The following is a 6,000-nucleotide window of genomic DNA, read 5'->3' on the forward strand; positions in this document are numbered from 1 at the left end:
CACGTGTCTGCAGTAATTTGACCGTATTCACCCTCCTTCACCTCTTCCATCCCCTCCCACCTCCCACCTGTAACCTGTCCTGGACAGGACCTGTGTTACATTACTGTCATTAGTTCTTTTAATGTGTGTGTGCATGCGTGTGCGTGTAACAATGCTAGAGCTTGAACTCAGGGACTGGGCACGGTCCCTCAGCTCTGTCACTTAAAGCTGAAGCACTGCCACTTGAGCCACAGCTGCATTTCCCATTTTTTGCTAGTTAAGTGGAGGTAAGAATATGAAGACTTTTCTGTCTGGGCTGGCTTTGAACCTGGGTCTTCAGATCTCAGCCTCCTGAGTAGCTAGGATTCCAGTGTGAGCCTGAATGTGTGGATGCGCAGGGGTCCACGGCGGTATTTCACACCCCGCTGTGCTCTACCTGACCGACTTCTCCCCCCACCACCCCCTCCTGTGTACGGCCTTCAGTAAACTTTATTTTGCCATCTTGATTCACAGATTCTATATACTTCGGTATCGTCCCCCCTCCAGCATCCTCTCCCCGCACACCCCCCCTGCGGTGCCCTCAGACTGCCCGCAGCAGCAACCAGGATTGTTTTTACCATGGCTTCTCTGTGGCACCTCAGCCAGCACAGGAGCTCCGGTGGCGTGCGGTGACACCTGGGCGGCCATGCAGCCTCACCGCGGCTGGGTTTGTTGGGGCGTGGCGATGCCTCTCAGCCCCAGCCTAGCACAGCTCAGGCCTTCCTCCCTCACCTACCTTTTCTGTCCCTGTACATCGGCCCAGCTAATTCTAGATATTGTGCCCCAATATAAAGTGGCACCACTGTCCCCATGCTGTCCCCTGAGTTTGGCCGTTCTCCGGCCGGAGGGGAGGTGGGTGTTGGGGGTCAGGTCACACAGATGTGCCCGGAGCCTGGGGGTGCGTCACCGCACACCGCCGCCTGCCCTCCTGCTTCTGCGCATTCTCTGGCCTCTGTCGCCGAGAGTGGACAGCTCCCTCGGCCATGGCGCAGCCAGGGTGCCCGGCACACCCGGCCGTGTGCCGTGGAGCTGATGGGTGCCCGGCACACCCGGCCGTGTGCCGTGGAGCTGATGGGGTGCCCATGATGCTGCCTGCTGCCTTTGTCAGTGAGCAGGAAGTGTATGGAGTCCTGGCTCAGGGCCCTGCACGCACGCCTTCCAACAGAGGGCGCTGTGTCCGCAGCGTGCGGAGGGGAGGGACGACCCCGGCCTCCACCCGGCCTCAGGAGCCTGAGGGCCACAGCAGGCGGACCTGAGCAGGTCCTGCAGCTGACCTCACCCGCGTTCGCGCCTGTGCCGGGCACCCAGGCTCCCCTGCACCACGCATCCCGCAACCTCTGCATTTCCAACACGGGCAGGCTCTCAGGGGCTGGAACCGCAGCTGGCCAGGGCCAAGCCTCCCGGGTGGGTGGGCCCAGGTGGTCAGGGCACTGACCCTAAAGCCAGCGTTGTGGGGATGGAGCCACACAACCCTGTGTAGACCTTGCCCTTGAAGCCACGCAAACGCCCCGTCCACGCAGCGTGCGGGTGGCCACTGGCAGAGCCGCCGTGCACCGCTGCAAGGACGCATGCCGCACGCCGCCAGCAGCCACTCCCACACGCGCTCCCGCACAGCCGTGGAAAGGCAGAAAGAATTACCCAGTATTGTCCAAATAAAAAGAAATGTCGAAGCAAGAAGGCTGTGTTCTTTGGCCTTAGGCCCAGGTCTCCTCACCGGTCGGGTCCTGTGCTGTGGTGCTTTGAACGCCGACACACAAGCCTGTGCCGCCTCAGCCGCTGCTACACTGTGGCGCACACACACACACACACACATCTCCACTTCCATCATCTCCACTTCCAGAGGCCAGGTGACAAAGGACTCAGCCACTGTGGGTTGTCACCAGGACAGATGCCCTTGGCCGTGTCTGGGGGGGGGGGGGGGGAGTGTGCTGGTCTCAGGACTGCCCCAAAGGGACACGTGCCACCCACTCGTGCCAGTCCAGTGACTATGTCAGTGATCTGGTGACTCAGCCTAAGTCTGGCTCTTCGCACCCACGGCGGAGGGCTGCGTCCGCAGGTGTGGCTGGTACGTTGGCGGGGGGAGGGGGAACGGGAGGGGGCCAGAACCATGGAGAAGGCCGGGAAGGAGCTGTAGGGTGTGGCGTGGCGCTGTCACGGTTGTAGAAGCCGTGGATCCCGTGGCCCGCAGCAGGGGACATGCGGCCACCTGTTGATCATGGATTCAGGTCATCTAGTCTCTTCACACTGCAGAGACCGCTTCCCAGACCCCCCCGGGGCCCAACCCATGCCAAGGAGCCTGGTGACACCAGCGTCTCCTCTCCCGGTCCCCCCTGGTGCCGGCTGGGTCACCCAGCTCCCTGGGGGGTTCTGAGGGCCGCGGGCATCCTATGTGGCTAGGTTCAGACTGAATCCACCTCCTTCTGTCTCAACTAGTGCGAGCATCAGCCATCTCCAGAACATTCTTCCTAGGAACGTCCACACCAAGAAGCAGGTTGCTCAGGACCCGCAGTGCATGCGATCAGCCTGGCTGGCGGGGGTCGGACGATCACAGGGGTCAGACAATCTCACCCCGAGTCCGGTAGATTCACAGCGCTGGTCCCGGGCAGCACGGGCCCGCCGGCCACCATCCCACCCAACAGCAGCCACCCGCGCCACCTGTGACTGCGCGCCTGGCTGCCAGCGCGCACCAGCCACTCCAAACAGGCAGGAAGGCACGGCGGAATTGGTGTACGGCTGCTCATCCTCGTGCTGAGCCGGTTAGGATCCCAGAGCTGTGTGGGTCTCAAACACCTTAGCGGAGGCTTCAGAGCCACGGGCTGGCTACACGTGGAGCTGGGGCGTGAGGAGTCCATTTTAAAGATTTTCCTACTACAAGTCCAGCAGGGACGCGATGCCCATGCTCACAGCTGCCAGCTGGCACTCACTGGGTCTCTGGTCCCAGGAGTGCGTGTCCGTGCCGCTCTGGTGCTGGGCCTCGGGAGGGAGGTTACATTTGTTTAGCCTCCATTGGGCGGTCTGAAATTTTCCTTTCTTGATCACAGGCATTTGGTTAAAAGTGTTCATCCCAGAAGCTGGAGTCAGCCAAGCCAGGAGGTGCGCGGAAGGAGTCCCTGCTCCTCAGGAAGCTGAGGCAGGAGGGTCATTAGTTCAAAGCCAGTCTGGACTGTACAGCAGAGCTCCTATCTCTTTAAAGAAAAAAAAGCTGAAGTTCACATCAATTTTACTTATCAGTTCAAAAGACACATTGCAATGGGACTCCGCGGAAGGCTCTGTCCAGCAGCGTCCGTCTGGCTGTCTGTGTTCAGCCGGGGGGAGGCAGCAGTCAAAAGCCAGGGCCAGAGCTGGAGAAACTGCAGGTCCTGCCATGTCTCGAGGTGCCCAATGGTGGGCATCCAGAATCCTCGGGACCCCGAGGCTCCGGCTGTTGACAGATGGAGCATGTCTGGGCTCCGTCACCCAGGGCTGCTCCGAGCGAGGTCTGCGGCGGGGGCGGGGAGCGGACCAGGAAGTAGGAAGTGGACGGTGGGCAGTGAAGTGCAAATTGACAGCGGAGGCCGCCTGACAGCCTCTGATTGATGAGAGGACACTCTTAACAAGCCTTTAAAGTTTCTCATTAATGTTTTCTTCACTGGGAAAAAAGCCACAAAAAAAAAAATCCCACATGGACAGTAATTAAGATCGATCCTGCACCGTACGGAACCAGTGTTGTTGGGAGCCTGAAAAAAAAAAAAAAAATAAAGAGCAAACCTTCCTATTAAACACTTACTTTTCCAGGCTGCCATCTTTGGGGTTGTCGGGTTGTTCTAGCAGGAGGTAAGGGGCCTGGCAGGAACCTGGCTCAACGTGGCCTGTGGGTACAGATGGGACTTCCAGGAGCACCGGCACCCAGAGGCTGAGGGAGGAAGAGTGGAGCGAGAGGGAGGCTGGCCGACTGCACCAGCTCCAAGCTGGACCCACAAGCGTGCGGGAGCTGGGGCTGCACAGGGTGTGTGCTTGCACCTCACAGGCTGGTGCCCGGGGTCAGAGCAGGGAGAATGCACCCCCCAGGAAGCAGGGGGGGGTCTTGTCCCTGTGTCTCAGTGCACGCACACTTGCACACATACTCCCTGTGGCACCCCGTGTCTGCTTGGATCCTAAACACAAGCAGTATATGTGCCTCCTGATTGTGGCTCAGTTCCCCTACACACGAACATCTGGATCCCGATGGGATTTAAAAGACAAAGTTTGAAATGCACGTTGGGCAGCAGCCTTGGCGATGACCTTGAACATGTCATTGGAGAAAGTCACCCAGGGCAGCTCTGATCACCTGCGGGGGAGAGGCAGGCTCCGGCTCCGTCGCCAGGCCAGGGACGCGATCCGAGCTGGGAGCACTCATTTATTTAAAGCTGCTGCTGCTTCGAGATGAAGAATGACACATCTAAATATTACAACACCAAGAAGTATGTAGCTGTCTGTACTTTTCCGTGCAAACATCTGACTCTTTGCCAGCAAGCAATGTGACAGGTATTCTGTAGTTTCCAGCAAATTAGTCTCAGATGTAGATGAACAGATTTTTACAAGGGGAAAAAATGGAAGCTTGTCATGTTGTGGGTCTGAGCTGCTGGGTGCCATGAATCTGGACCTGTCTGCTGCACAGTGCCTCCTCTCATACTTCTACCACCAAGAGGCTCCTGGGCTTCTGCTCCCCCCCCGCCGTGTGGCCCCGGCCGGCCCCTGGCCATCCCCATCAGGCAGGGCACAAGCTGTCCCACGGCTGTGACCAAGTGGGCTCCAGGTCTCAGTGCACAAGAGAGAAAGGCCCACCACGGGCCTGGTCTCCAAAGAGGCCCCGCTGTGGCGGCTTTTTTGCGGGGAGGAGTCTGAAGTGCTCAGCGGTGAAGAATTGGTGAGGGTCCTAGGACCCTCTGGCTTCATTTCTGTTGTGGATCAAAGAGAGTCTCCCAAGAAACAGGTCCACATCCAAACCCTGTGAAAGGATCCCGAGGTGAGACGCTGGGTCCCCCCGGCGGGCCCCACAGCAGTGGCAACTGTCCCTGCAAAAGACAGACGAGCAGACCCAGGAGAGGCGGGGGGGGGGAGGGAAGGGGAGGGGGGAGAGGCACCCACCCTGGCTGGCTGGCCAGCCGTCCTCCCTGTCCAGTGGACACTCTGGGCATCCTGTCATTTCCGGAAGGATCAGGGAGGGGCTTCTGGCCGGCTGACCCCAGGAGCCAAGGCCACGTCTCCTGAAGGGTGGGGGATGGCTCTCCCCTCTGAGTTCAAGGCAGTGGGTCGTGGTGGCCTGAGGGACTGCGGCACACGCCAGGGTTGTGATCGCAGTCCTGTAGCCGGTGCTGCAGCTCCGGGTGGCCACGAGGCAAGTCCATTCCAGGGACACTCCAGGTTTCCACCTGAGCTTTGGAGCTCTGAGCCCCAGAGGTACATTACAAACCAAAAGGGTCTCCTGGAGGCCACACCCCACCTCCTGGCCTGGTTCTGTGTGGCGTGGGCGCCGCATCCACCCAAACCAGCCAGGGCCATTTCTAATACTCGTGATACCAGTGGATCAAGGTTGCCGTCGGTGAGGGGCTGATGCAGAATCAGAACACTGTTGGTGAGGACAAATGGCGAGTGCCAAAGGTGCCACCAGAACATGCTCTGTAGCATATTCCAGAACGTTTTCTAGATGCAGAATTTATGCTCTGTAGCATATTCCAGAATGTTTTCTAGATGCAGAATTTTGGTGTATCAGGTCAGGGTAGAAGTGAGTTATCTCAGGACTTTCGAGATGCTGACTTTTTTTTTTTTTTGCTTTTAATTATGATTGTGCCAGATGAAAATATAAGAGGGGCCGGGCATGGTGGCTCATGCCTGTAATCCTAGCTACTCAGGAAGCTGAGATGTGAGGATCACGGTTCAAAGCCAGCCTGGGCAGGAAAGTCCATGAGACTCTTATCTCCCTTGAACCACCAGAAAACTGGCAGTGGCGCTGTGGCTCAAGTG

The sequence above is a fragment of the Dipodomys spectabilis genome, unplaced genomic scaffold, assembly GCF_019054845.1.
Source record: "Dipodomys spectabilis isolate Male_0828 unplaced genomic scaffold, ASM1905484v1 ptg000289l, whole genome shotgun sequence".
NCBI classification, from domain to species: Eukaryota; Metazoa; Chordata; class Mammalia; order Rodentia; family Heteromyidae; genus Dipodomys; species Dipodomys spectabilis.